Below are 15404 nucleotides of genomic sequence, written 5' to 3' on the forward strand. Positions count from 1 at the left end.
TGTATACTAGACTGTAGATAAGAGGAGGGCTATTTATTTGTAAGTGAACCTAATGTAGGTTAGAAAATGTCTAAATACATGTATTCATTTGGTGCGAGGCTAAAACCCGTTATGAACTATCATACACACATGAAAGGGGCACATCCATAAAGCCTGTGTCTCGGATAGCATATATCTTTTGGTGGATGCAAGTGCCTCTACATTTTCCTATGTTAAGCAATGATTACACAGGTTCTTGATTTCTTGCCCTTTTGCACCCATATTTCAACCTTCAAGATCAGAACAATCCACCACTGAGGACCTTGTGTGATTTATTAATATTTTCAATAGTAAACAATTCATCACATGAACTATGTTTATCTCCTATCATTAACAGTGGCTCAGGAAGGATGTTGACGCTCATAGTCATCTATCTCACCCAAGCTCCTTCTCTGCTCCGAACAGCCTTGAACTCACTTGTTATGGATCCCAGACACACCACTGTTAAGAACCTCACACATTGTTTGTTGTTTGCGCTGTACTGCTACCTTCAGAAGTTATACTTAGGACCAGTTTAAGGTCATAGAGGGCCCAAAGCACTGATGAAGTAGTGAGCTCCTGTTCAGTAACATGTTCTCATTTTTTTTTTTTAATTTTTATAATTTGTTATTTAAAGTCCATATAACATGTAAAGGCAGGCAGAGGTTTGAAGGTAGCGGTCATGAGGGTTCATGACACCCCTTCAACAACTTTTACTAAGGTGTTTATACTTTTACATATACACCAATATACAAAACTTAAGGACAAAAATAACTTTCACATTGTGTGTCACTGCCAAATAACATAGCTCGATGGAACTTGGACCATATATACAGGGTGTCCCAAAATAATGTATACACTCTTTGAAACAGAATATCTCTTCAATTAAAGGAAACAGAAATACAATTTTATGGGTAATAATTTAGAAGGCGGTGAAAACATTACAATGCTTTCTTTTGTTCCATGATTGTCAGCAAACATGGTGTTATCGTTTGAACAATGGAAATGGGTGCTAAAGTGTTACTGGAAAACAGAGAATGTGAATGCAGTACGCAGACATTGGAGAGTTTAATTTGGAACACCACCACTGACAAGAGTAACAATTACAAGAATCAGAGATAAGTCTGAAGTCAAAGGAACAGTGCACAATATGAAGAAGGGACATAGCACAAAGGGACGTAGTGGCCGCTGTGACCGAGTGGTTCTAGGCGCTTCAGTCCACAACCGTACTGTTGCTACTATCGCAGGTTCGGATCCTGCCTCGAGCATGGATGTGTGTGATGTCCTTAGGTTAGTTAGGTTTAAGTAGTTCTAAGTCCAGGGGACTGATGACCTCAGATGTTAAGTCCCATGGTGCTCAGAGCCATTCGTACCATAGTGGACGAAAGAGACGTTCAACAGACAATGAAAGTGTTGATGCAGTAATCTAGGCATACACACGATCTCTAAAGAAATCTTTGAAGCAATGCTCTTGTGAGACTGGGATCTGCAGAAGCAGTGTTCATAGAACTTTATGGTCTCAGAATGTTAAGCCTTGCATTCCAAGACTTCTCCATGCACATAATGGGGATAATCCTGATAGGTGAGGCGATTTTTGTGAGTGGGTCATTAACCGGTGTGAAGAAGAGCAAAGTTTCCAAGATTGAATTCTTTGGTCAGATGAAACGATGCTGAAACAAGATGGAGCAATTAACCGCCACAATTGCATGTACTGGGCCAGGGAGAATCCATACATAACCGAGCAAAGGCACGTTAATCTACCAGGAGTAACAGTCTGGTGCGGTCTGTCTTCTAGAGAGTTAATCGGGTCGTACTTCTTTGACAACACTGTTACAGGCGATTCGTACTTGGTAATGTTGGAAATGATAACTCCTGGTCTGAGTGTTGTGTTTGGAAATGAAGATGGTTATTTTCAACAGGATGGGGTGCCACCTCACTTTCACTTGGATGTGAGGGCATTTCTCAATCTTACATTCCCCGCCAGATGAATAGGACGAAGAGGGAGTGTGGAGTATCCCGCTCGATCTTCAGATTTAACCCCTCTAGACTTCTTTCTGTGGGGTACTCTCAAGAACACAGTTTACACTGCGAGATCACACACACTGGATGATCTTACAGAGCAAGTCTGTGATGCTATTCCGTTGGAAACAATAAAGTTGGCATGTCGCTCAGTCGTAAGTCATTGTTGACGGTGTATTGCGATGGACGGACACCAGTTTGAACCTTCACCACCTTAAGACGGACCATGAGACACCTAACACCACTAAAATTGCATTTCTAACCCCTTTCATTAAAGAGATGTTCAGTTTCAAAGAGTGTATACATTATTTTGGGACACCCTGTAGAAAGAACTGCTGTAATATGGTACAGAAGGTAACAAAGAAATACACAATGAGACGAACAGAAATGACACTTTCATTCAAGGATAAGAGGACAGCAATTACTCTGAAGTCACCATGATTACGTTTGTCCCCTGGACATTACAGAAGATGGGATATGGCTCTAAATAGGACGTGTGTTCACCACAAATGGCAATGCTTCCTCTGCAAAGTTCTTCCACAGTGGCCGCAAGACTGGTAAAGAGTTCTTGTGGTAAGACACTCCATTCCTCTACCACCACGGTCGGATGGTCATTGGTGTATGCGGACTTGCTGTAATACATCTCCATAGCGTATCCCACGCATGTTCGATGGGATTTTACTTGGGGGAACAGGCAGGCCAGTACCTTCGCCGAATACCCTGTCATTCCAAGAGCTCCTCCATCTAAGCTGTTCGATGTGGTCGCACATTGTCATCCATAACAATGAGATCAGGGCCGAATCCACCACTGAAAAGATGCACATAGGGAAGGAGTACAGTGTTACAATAACATTGATGGTGAGTGTATTGTGGTCAAAGATTTGGAAGTCAGTACGTCCCTGCAACATTATGCCTCCCCACATCATAACACCTGCACTACCAAAATGATTATGTTTGACACTGTTCCTGGCTGCATTACATGATTCCACCTTTCGCCATATGAGCTTATGGCCAGAGTCACTACTGAGACTGAATCTGCTCTCGTCCAAGAAGAGCATGTGGCTCCATTTCTCATTTATCCAGTCCCTACGATCTTGGCAACATTGCAAACAGTGCCGCCGATGTACAGATGTCAATGGAACACATATTGGTAGTTGAGCAAAGAGACGATTGCAGTTGCCTTATTGCTGTAGAGTGTAAGACTCTGTGCCTTGCAGTCTTTTTAAAATGTGGTTGCAAATTGCACCCTCTGTCCGATGTGTGTCCCTTCTTGCCTTTTGCACAGTGTAGTGGTCTTCTGCTTCTATAGTTGACTATGGCTGCCCTCCTCATCGCATGTGAAACGAAGCTGTGAGCAGTACCAAGCTCCTGAGCTACAAATATCACACTTCGTCCTTCTTCCAGTTTCCCGATAATTCATCCCCACGTGAAATCACCCAGATGTTGTATCAAGACCATGTAATGAAGAATCCCGCGACAGTGCATCCCCGCTTTCGCTGATTGACACTCAGTGTCTTTTACCGTTCTCTCGACTACGCCGTGATGCGGTGCCAGCCCCATTTGGTCCTACACTCCTGGAAATTGAAATAAGAACACCGTGAATTCATTGTCCCAGGAAGGGGAAACTTTATTGACACATTCCTGGGGTCAGATACATCACATGATCACACTGACAGAACCACAGGCACATAGACACAGGCAACAGAGCATGCACAATGTCGGCACTAGTACAGTGTATATCCACCTTTCGCAGCAATGCAGGCTGCTATTCTCCCATGGAGATGATCGTAGAGATGCTGGATGTAGTCCTGTGGAACGGCTTGCCATGCCATTTCCACCTGGCGCCTCAGTTGGACCTGCGTTCGTGCTGGACGTGCAGACCGCGTGAGACGACGCTTCATCCAGTCCCAAACATGCTCAATGGGGGACAGATCCGGAGATCTTGCTGGCCAGGGTAGTTGACTTACACCTTCTAGAGCACGTTGGGTGGCACGGGATACATGCGGACGTGCATTGTCCTGTTGGAACAGCAAGTTCCCTTGCCGGTCTAGGAATGGTAGAACGATGGGTTCGATGACGGTTTGGATGTACCGTGCACTATTCAGTGTCCCCTCGACGATCACCAGTGGTGTACGGCCAGTGTAGGAGATCGCTCCCCACACCATGATGCCGGGTGTTGGCCCTGTGTGCCTCGGTCGTATGCAGTCCTGATTGTGGCGCTCACCTGCACGGCGCCAAACACGCATACGACCATCATTGGCACCAAGGCAGAAGCGACTCTCATCGCTGAAGACGACACGTCTCCATTCGTCCCTCCATTCACGCCTGTCGCGACACCACTGGAGGCGGGCTGCACGATGTTGGGGCGTGAGCGGAAGACGGCCTAACGGTGTGCGGGACCGTAGCCCAGCTTCATGGAGACGGTTGCGAATGGTCCTCGCCGATACCCCAGGAGCAACAGTGTCCCTAATTTGCTGGGAAGTGGCGGTGCGGTCCCCTACGGCACTGCGTAGGATCCTACGGTCTTGGCGTGCATCCGTGCGTCGCTGCGGTCCGGTCCCAGGTCGACGGGCACGTGCACCTTCCGCCCACCACTGGCGACAACATCGATGTACTGTGGAGACCTCACGCCCCACGTGTTGAGCAATTCGGCGGTACGTCCACCCGGCCTCCCGCATGCCCACTATACGCCCTCGCTCAAAGTCCGTCAACTGCACATACGGTTCACGTCCACGCTGTCGCGGCATGCTACCAGTGTTAAAGACTGCGATGGAGCTCCGTATGCCACGGCAAACTGGCTGACACTGACGGCGGCGGTGCACAAATGCTGCGCAGCTAGCGCCATTCGACGGCCAACACCGCGGTTCCTGGTGTGTCCGCTGTGCCGTGCGTGTGATCATTGCTTGTACAGCCCTCTCGCAGCGTCCGGAGCAAGTATGGTGGGTCTGACACACCGGTGTCAATGTGTTCTTTTTTCCATTTCCAGGAGTGTATAATCAGGCTGACCTCCCGGCATGTGACGTCCAGTTTACTGTGCACGGCTGGGAGACGTCTGGCAACATGCTTCAACACTTCCAATTATTTCCATCGAGTTGCCGATACGTTATGTTCTTGTATCTAGCCGGCCACTGTGGCCTAACGGTTCTAGGCGCTTTAGTCCGGAACCGCGCTGTTGCTACGGTCGCAGGTTCGAATCCTGCCTCAGGCATCGATGTGTGTGATGTCCTTAGCTTAGTTAGGTTTAGGTAGTTCTAAGTCTAGTGGACTGACGACCTCAGATGTCAAGTCCCACAGTGCTTAGAGCCATTTGAACCATTTTTGTTGTATTTAGCTCGCCTGTAAGTTTTGCACAGCAGTGCATAAATTTCTAAATTTTTCAGCTGATTTACGGAGAACAGAGTATCATGGGAACTGAGAATCTTAAAAATGGCTAGAAATTTTTAAAATTACAAACTTGAATTAAAACAGTTTCGTTCCTGGGGATTAACCCACGTGAACTGGTTTGCGACCTGACTGGCTGTAGAAAACATTCCAGCAAAGATGCCCATTCACTGGTTGACAAAATCTGCTGTCAGAAAATCTGACAACGATCGTGGGTCCACAGGTGAAGCCCGTAAATCACAGGACGCTGAGGGAAGGCAAAACAGAAACGGACAGATGCTCAACTAAGAAATAAAATAACGGAAAGATTATCTTTTCCGAGTGTCGGTGGAAACGATACAACATTTTTACCTGACCCATTCTGCTGTTAGAAATTCTCTACTGACAAGACAATAAGCCCCACCTCCTCTTCTACCGTACTGGCGGATCCGTCCAACACCGACTCAAAGGAAGGCCTCGGCGCTTGTTCGTGACGTCACGTCAGCTAGGCGCGGCGAACGCCAGGTCTGTTGCAGGCATACTCATAATGGTGGTGTCTCCCTCTCTGACACAGTAAAATGTGAAACTATTGGCGGTAGTTGACCAACACACATTGTTCTGAGAGATTTCTGCAATCAATTAATTGTGCAGTTCATTACACTTCTTAACTTTAATTTCCACCTGTTTTAAGGATTGACATACAAAAACAACTTCATGGTCCAGCAGCAACAGCATTCGTGCTTCTTTACCTTATTTGTAAATCTGAGGAAGTTACTTTTGTACTGGGTTGCTTTTACAAGAAACTGTGAACATATTGGTGCTCTTCTTTAGGTATCTTGGTTGACTATGGGGTGAGGAGCACTGAGGGTTAATGAAATATCTTGCAATTGTACGCGTTGGGGGATGGGGTGGGGGACAGAAGAAGAGGCAAAAGAGAGATACTTGTTTTATCAAATAAAATTTTTTTATCTTGTAAAGTTTCTCCTTTCAGTTGCAAGAGGGGAATATTTATCTTTTCTAATGTGCATGTTTAAAAAAGTTTAAGCTCAGCAGTATTTTCCATGTATGAAGCTATTTTGTTTCCTGTTTAGAATTCCTTTCGTTGAAAACGACTGTAATCTAATGACTGCCAACAGTTGGACATTTACACATGTAAATTAGTTCACATTTCCAGTGACGATGTCAAACGAAAATAAATAAAACAAACGAGTTAATTGTAAGGGGGTTGGGGTAAGTTTCGATAACAAAACGGATCAAGTAAATATAGTTACTTGAATGTAAAATTTCCGAAGCTTGCAATGGGGCAAAGCATCTTCTCATATTGATCTACGTTTGTTTCGACAGTAATAAGAACTATGATCTTCATTTGTAGCTTTACGATAGTAAGAAAATTTTTCCTCTAAATAAAACTGCAGACTCCAAAACAATACCAAACATTTTGTCCAAAAATAAGAGATTTATAGTGATAAGCACGCCCACGCGTTTCTGCCTGCAACAGACTTGGCGTTCGCCGTGCCTAGCTGACGTGACGTCACCAACAAGCGCCGAGGCCTTCCTTTGAGTCGGTGTTGGTCCGCCTCACCTGATATATAACGGCCAATTCGCATTGGATAAGGATGTCAGGGTACTTCCGATCTAATAGTATCAAACACCGATGCAAACAAATGATACGAAACGTTTTAATATAATAATAATATATTGAAATAATTTCTAAAATCTTTGGCGTTTGTGGTCCGTTAAAAGTGATGGTAATGTAAGTTATATTTGGAAAATAGGGGAGGGGGGGGGTTGCAGTATCAAACTGTGATTCCCTCCACCCCTTTTCCAGAAGTGAGCCCTAGACTAGCGCTTTTGTGAAGGGAACATCAAACTTAATTTCTCCAATTTAAGCACTAATAGATGGTATGCACATTAGTTAACAACACTGGAAGATTGGACAAATCTTCGTATTGTCAAATACTTAGGTTTTATTCGGTCCAAGTCGTTCGAATTTGGGGCACATACTCTGTGAGTTGGAAGACTAGTGTAAGCTCTGTTCCGAGTTTTTACCATCATTCGAATTACCGCTGTTGCAGGCGCTATCTTGTAGTCTCAAAATTGCTTGTAAATACGAGTAATTACAGCTCACGTTAGAATGCTTCATACTAAAAACTCATGTTGCTTAGACCTCTGGATAAAACAAAATTTCGTGACGCAGTCTGAAGTGCTGTGCCGCACAGCAAAACCTTATGAGACACCTGTCAGGTGGGCCTGATCTAACTCTGGAAGCTGACAACCTAACATTACGACATTCAGCAGGAGTGAATGAGCATACCGACGTATCTGAATGTATTAAACATTAAATCAAGATGACTTAACAGATCCGTTGAAACATGATAGATGAATGTATTATACAGGCACACTGTAGATGAAAGAAACATAGAACAGAAGTAGGCCTAAGAGAACTAGATTATCATTAAGCTTAAACCAAACGAACAGCTGTCAAGTCTTTCGGAGTATTCTCGTTGTCCGACTTCACCTGGCGGCCTACAACGTTAGCTGCTACAGAATTGGGCGAGAGAAGTTCTCTCTGACAGTTGAAATGGGTTTGGCGCACCTGGTTTGCGCGCCTATCTCAACTAATCACACAGTGCGATTTTGTATATGTTTCTATGGCAACGCTCACGAACCGGGCAACGCCGCTGAATTGTAGCCCTATAGACGACTATCGTTTTCACCTGAAGCCCTTTGGCTTTGTAGATGGAAACTAGCAACGGCTCTGCCAGGTGCCAATGATAATCTTTCGCCAACTGTGCTATGAGCTACATCAACAAGTGATTTTTTGCTGTTGTTTGTTAACTTTGTAAAGCACATAGTCTGTCAACTATACTGCATCGCATGTTTGTAATAATGCACAGCAGATAAGAGTGGAACAGAACGTACAGATGAATCTCTCGTACCAATTTATAGTAAGTAAAACGTTATTAAATGACGTAGAATGACGAGTGTTCGAAAATGGAAACAATTTATTGTCGATGGTATTTTATTTCCATCGCTTTTGAATTACGTCTACATCTACATTTATACTCCGCAAGCCACCCAACGGTGTGTGGCCGAGGCCACTTTACGTGCCACGGTCATTACCTCCCTTTCCTGTTCCAGTCGCGTATGGTTCGCGGGAAGAACGACTGCCGGAAATCCTCCGTGCGCGCTCGAATCTCTTTAATTTTACATTCGTGATCTCCTCGGGAGGTATAAGTAGGGGGAAGCAATATATTCGATACCTCATCCAGAAACACACCCTCTCGAAATCTGGACAGCAAGCTACACCGCGATGCAGAGCGCCTCTCTTGCAGAGTCTGCCACTCGAGTTTGCTAAACATCTCCGTAACGCTATCACGCTTAACAAATAACCCTGTGACGAAACGAGCCGCTCCTCTTTGGATTTTCTCTATCGCCTCTGTCAACCCGACCTGGTACGGATCCCACACTGATGAGCAATACTCAAGTATAGGCCGAACGAATGTTTTGTACGCCACCTCCTTTGTTGATGGACTACATTTTCTAAGGACTCTCCCAATGAATCTCAACCTGGCACCCGCCTTACCAACAATTAATTTTATATGATCATTCCACTTCAAATCGTTCCGTACGCATACTCCCAGATATTTTACGGAAGTAACTGCTACGAGTGTTTGTTCCGCTATCATGTAATCATACAATAAAGGATCCTTCTTCCTGTGTATTCGCAATACATTACATTTGCCAATGTTAAGGGTCAGTTACCACTCCCTGCACCAAGTGCCTATCCGATGCAGATCTTCCTGCATTTCGCTGCAATTTTCTAATGCTGCAACTTCTCTGTATACTACAGCATCATCCACGAAAAACCGCATGGAACTTCCGACACTATCTACTAGGTCATTTATGTATATTGTGAAAAGCAATGGTCCCGTAACACTCCCCTGTGGCACGCCAGAGGTTACTTTAACATCCGTAGACCGCATGATCGCGCGCACATAGTCCTAGACAGCAATACTGTTTTTATTTCCGAACTGCTTACGGTTAATCTTCAGTGGAAAAACTCAGCTGTGCGAGTTGGGGCCTATGTCACGAGTTACCACGTGCTGTATGGATTAACCGCCTCTAATTACATATCATATTTTCGTTACTTGCACTTATTAAGAGAGAACAGTATAGAGAGGCAACCCCACGAACAGAGTGAAGCAAACTGAACACCTCTCCGCCTTGTTTTGGGAAGTACGATACCTTGCGTAAAATATGTAGTAAATCAAATGTCCACGTAAAGTTAAACACGAAGTTCCTTCTGCTCTGGAAAGACGGCATCAGTAGTGCAGCTTCACGTGCAACAGCACTGGACGGCGAACAGAGATGTCACAGTATAGGACGAGATTTAGGTGTTCCCGCCAGACGTTGTATAAGCCCATTGACAATATAAAAGTGACCTTCAGTAGTAACGTTGGAGCGCAAGTTGTTCTGCAAGAGCCGTCCGTGTTTTGCGGGTGTGTTCTTAACTTTACACAAGAGCAGAATGATAAAAATCAACGTGGTAATGGTTGGATGACTGTTGCAGTGTTCGTTATTCAGGAGATACGATGAAGACCGTCGCAGATCTGGAGGTATTTAATTTCAGAAATGTTATTGCTTATCGCACCTTTCAAGTAGCCGAGGTGTTCAACAGGGACAAAATCACTAACAGATAATTTTTTTCAACAGTCCTCACTCGAAAGAAAGCTATATTAGTAGTTTAGTTGCTTTTGTGTGCGCAGTTATACGACGTGCAGATGTTAGGCATTATTTCGAAAAGATATTCAGTAACAGTGTATCTTACAAATTCATACATGTACTATTTCGCTTTTAAAACTACGACGGAATGAATTCCGAAAATATCGCACTTAATAGTACAGACTGGCACCGCAAGGAGCGCTAAATTACGCCCCGCGGTCTCAAAGTATTGTATTAAACCGACATCTCGTTTCTACGCTTCAAAGATATTCTACTTTCTAAAACTAATTCAGTGCCCGGAGACGTGTTATAATTTTTTATTTGTACCAAGCCACGTGCCATAGAAAGTAGACAAATTCTGTCACAGTCGCTGGATACGTATATGGCTTATTGTTGTTTTATTGGTTTTCCCTTGAGTTATGGAAATTTTTTGTAAATAGATTCATTAAATACAATAGCTATAAATATCACCGAATTAGCAGCAATGCATTCCCATCATGTCGAAAGCTGAACCATATTGTCAACAGTTAGGGGTACAGGGAAGTGATGAAAATGTTGGTGCAAGTCTATCATTTAACAAAATACCACCTGAGCCAACGTGTAAAACGGTTGCTTTTTTTTTATTTTAACGATCTTTGATTACTAAGACTGGTCTCCAAGGCACGTGCCAGCATCGTTGCAAAACGAGAGTGGCAAAATGCGAAGCCGCCAGCGTTGCGGTGCACTGCTGCTGCTATCTCATTCATTTGGCTGCTGGCGCATGAGTTGCTGACACCACGCCAGCGATTCGTCGTGGACAACTCTGCTTCTTCCTTCGCGTCCTGCCGAGACATGTATTATTCGGTGTCTGCTGCTCAAATGTTATTTGGCTCATGTGTTTTTTGTTTAATCAGTGCACCAACATTTAAGTTCAAGACTAAATTACCGTACATTTGGTTATTTTCGAATAAGAAACTTTTGCTCGGTTATGCTAGGCGACTTCGCGGCTTGAATAGGTTTCTATAAAATTCTTATTTGTGAACCACGTCATGTAGTAAAATGATGATGCAGTAGGGCCTATTTCGCTCTCTATCGCAGATAGACTTCAGCAGGGTGTATGTAACCCACCAAGCTTTATCAGGATTTAGAAAAGTGGTCGAAACATTGGTTTATCATCCAAGAATATTACGCATTCTAGAACCTAGATGAGTTTTATGCAAAATAAGCCTGCTAATGCTTATGTCTGACTGCTATCATACACCAGAATGGAATTTTCACTCTGCAGTGGAATGTGCGCTGATATGAAACTTCCCGTTAGATTATAACTGTGAGGCGGACCGATACTCGAACTCAAGACCTTTGCCTTTGGCAGAAAAGTGTTGTACCGATTGAGCTAACCAAGCACGACCCGCGACCGCTCTGCACAGCTTTACTTCCGTCAGTCCTCATCTTCTACCTTCCAAAATTCACAGAAGCTCTCCTGCGAAACTTGTGCGGGATTAGCACTCCTGGAAGAAAGGATATTCCGGAGACATGCCTTAGCCACAGCCTGGGGGATGATTCCAAAATGAAAGTTTCACTCTGAAGCGGAATGACGAGTTCACTGAACCAGTTGAAGACGTTAAGCAAAGATTTAGATTTCTTAAAAAATATTCCTTTTTCTTGGAAGGCAAACATTTCCTAGGTTAATGCTAAACAGGCTACGAAAAATCTTAAGGTGACATATCACACAGCGTAAATTGAAATTAATGTAAGACTCCAGCGGACTATTAACAACCAACAACAGTCAAGCGCACGTATAAGGAGTAATAAACAACACATAGTGACATGATGCAAGTTGTCGGCCACTGCGGCTCGAGTTCCTCGTCTTCAGTTTCAACAAAATAAGTTTTAAAATTCTTCTTAAAACAAAAGGAAAAGAACTGGGGGGGGGGGCGTGAAGAAAAGTGAAATTCAAAAAAATAATGACCACCCTAATACGTATATGCTAGGTTATAGCATAATTATATAGTGTTCATAAACACAGTGCTGCACGAAACAACACTAATCTCAGGAGTATCGAATACTCTCCTATCTCAGGAACAACAGCAGGACCAAATTTTGCGTCTGCCTCATATGTGGTAAAGCGCATACCAACTAGAAGTTGTTTGAGCCTTCCGCCAACACTATAATTGCTATGGAAGGATCCTATTTATTTCCTCCCATATTTCTTGTTGCAACTAAAGTAATGCGGGTGTTTCACAGCCTTGTATGGTGTTGCACTATCGTGTATTAGAAAGGTGGAGACACTGAGCCTTCAGCCGACAACGTCGAAGTTGCGATGACACGTGTTCTGACTTCTCTCTCTCTCGCTCTCTCTCTCTCTCTCTCTCTCTCCATTGATGTTTATATTCCTTTTCATTGCAGTTTTGCGATTTGAAAATCTGTTTAAATGCTGCAAAAAATGGATCTCATTACGTGTAGCTATCATCCCTAATTTTTTAAATTAAAGGTATTAATTTTCTGCGCACAGGCGCAGCGGTATTGCAGGAGCTCCTTAATGAATTTACGCGCGCAGAAATCAATTCTTTGATTTAAATTTTGTCGAAACCGTGTCAAATGCGTTCTCAACATAGACCCAAGACGAACTCGTGGTTTACACCCTTTCTATAAAATTGTTTGCAATTGTAAGGTGGTCCATCACATCATATCCTCCCATAAAACTAGCATGTTCTCTGTGTTGGTTAAAGACTACCGTTATTTTTCTCCAGATTTCGACGAAATGTGTATTCCAACAGCCACATTTTGGTATGTGGCGGAGGGTGCTTTGTGTATGCCCACCCTTTTTTTCCTGTTACGGTCGCAAATGGTAAATGGGAAGAATGATACTTGAGAGCTCAAATGTCCCTAATTTTTCCTTCATGATCTTTCCGTGAAATGTGTGTAGGAGGCAGCACCATATTAGCTGACTCTTATAGGAACGTACGCTATCGGAATTGTATCAGTAAACTACATCTTGATGCCCAACGCCTCTCCTGGGGAGCTATTAGACATGGCAGTACGACCGATTCGTAATTGTTGAAGGGAGGCCAAATGATCGCCAATACGTAGTAAGAATGCTAAACCTTCCAAAATGAATTCTGACTCTGCAGCGGAGTCTGTGCTGATTTGAAACTTCCCGGCAGATTAAAACTGTGTGCCAAACCCGGACTGGCGTTTCGCCGGGAAGTGCTCTACTGACAGTTATCCAAGCACGGTTCACGACATGCCCCCATAGCCTTTCATGATAAACACTGTTGTCAGACCATTCATGACCTGGGTACCAATTACCATACTCCAACAGGATAATGCAAGGCCAATGCAGTTCACACCACACACGCTTTGAGGAATTTATGAATACTTGACTGGCATGCCTGGTCTCTGGTTTATCACCCATAAAGCATGTCACAGACGCTATCGTCTCTGGCTTATCACCCATTCAGCATGTCACAGACGCGATAGGTAGACATAAACTTTCATCCCAGTCTCCAGCCAGCAATCTTCCTCAAGTGACGCAGCATATACGGGTATGTCAGCCATAACAAGAAATTCCTCGTCAAAGTGGTATTCAGTAGACATATTCGTGCCCATAGGGGTCACATCTCAAACTGATGATGATGGACAACAGATCGAAATGGAATGAAAGTTTGTCCATTTAATACTTGTTATGTGATGAATATATACACAAAGCTTGATACACACAGAACTGGCGCTTCATGGTACAACAATTTTCATTTCTGACAGTGTGTTTCTCTAAACACTCATGGTAACAACACCGAACAGATACACGAAAGACGCAAAACACACAAATGTGAAATTTGTCAATATGAACGAGGTAAATTATACTCCCGCTTAGACGCCTCTTTGTGAACCCATCAATACGATTAACTGTTTCAATATTTTACTTGATGTTGCATAACGACTAATTAAACTGGACTTGCTTTATTAATATTTTGAAAATAGTTCCATTCAGCAGCTTATCAATGGGAATATACACTGAGTTGACAAAAGTCATGAAATAATTTCTAATACCGTGTCGGACTTCTTTTGCCCAGCGTAGTGCTTTTCACAATATATGTAAATGACCTAGTAGATAGTGTCGGAAGTTCCATGCGACTTTTCGCGGATGATGCTGTAGTATACAGAGAAGTTGCAGCATTAGAAAATTGTAGCGAAATGCAAGAAAATCTGCAACGGATAGGCATTCGGTGCAGGGAGTGGCAACTGACCCTTAACATAGACAAATGTAATATATTGCGAATATATAGAAAGAAGGATCCTTTATTGAATGATCATATGATAGCGGAACAAACACTGGTAGCAGTTACTTCTGTAAAATATCTGGGAGTATGCGTACGGAACGATTTGAAGTGGAATGATCATATAAAATTAATTGTCGGTAAGGCGGGTGCCAGATTGAGATTCATTGGGAGAGTCCTTAGGAAATGTAGTCCATCAACAAAGGAGGTGGCTTACAAAACACTCGTTCGACCTATACTTGAGTATTGCTCATCAGCGTGGGATCCGTACCAGGTCGGGTTGACAGAGGAGATAGAAAAGATCCAAAGAAGAGCGGCGCGTTTCGTCACAGGGTTATTTGGTAAGCATGATAGCGTTAAGATGTTTAGCAAACTCAAGTGGCAGACTCTGCAAGAGAGGCGCTCTGCATCGCGGTGTAGCCTGCTGTCGAGGTTTCGAGAGGGTGCATTTGTGGATGAGGTATCGAATATATTGCTTCCCCCTACTTATACCTCCCGAGGAGATCACGAATGTAAAATTAGAGATATTCGAGCGCGCACGGAGGCTTTCCGGCAGTCATTCTTCCCGCGAACCATACGCGACTGGAACAGGAAAGGGAGGCAATGACAGTGGCACGTAAAGTGCCCTCGGCCACGCACCGTTGGGTGGCTTGCGGAGTATAAATGTAGATGTATATGTAGATGTAGTGCAGAAACTCGACGTGGCAGGGTCTCCACAAGTCGTTGGTAATATTTAGCATTGCTGCCTCGATAGCCGCCCATAATTGTGGCAGCCCTGCCGGTGCAGGATTTTGTGCAGGAACTGACCTTTTTTATGTCTCGTGTCGGGCGATATGGATGGCCAAATCATTTGTTCGAATTGTCCAGAAGGTTCTTCAAACCAATAGCGAACGATTTTGTCCTGGTGACATTAAGTGTTGTCATCCATGAAATATCCATCGTTGTTTAGGATGCACTAGGCTGCAAATGGACTCCAAGTATCGAACATAAACATTTCCAGTCAAACATCGGTTCAGTTGGACCAAA

The 15404-nt window shown here is 43.8% G+C and overlaps 1 protein-coding gene across 1 annotated transcript in view; it reads right to left on the reverse strand.

The window, feature by feature from the left end:
* Positions 1 to 15404, reverse strand: part of LOC126259661 (phytanoyl-CoA dioxygenase domain-containing protein 1 homolog) — a 73461-nt gene that overhangs the window by 33568 nt on the left and 24489 nt on the right. The window lies entirely within an intron of this gene.

The sequence above is a fragment of the Schistocerca nitens genome, chromosome 5, assembly GCF_023898315.1.
Source record: "Schistocerca nitens isolate TAMUIC-IGC-003100 chromosome 5, iqSchNite1.1, whole genome shotgun sequence".
NCBI classification, from domain to species: Eukaryota; Metazoa; Arthropoda; class Insecta; order Orthoptera; family Acrididae; genus Schistocerca; species Schistocerca nitens.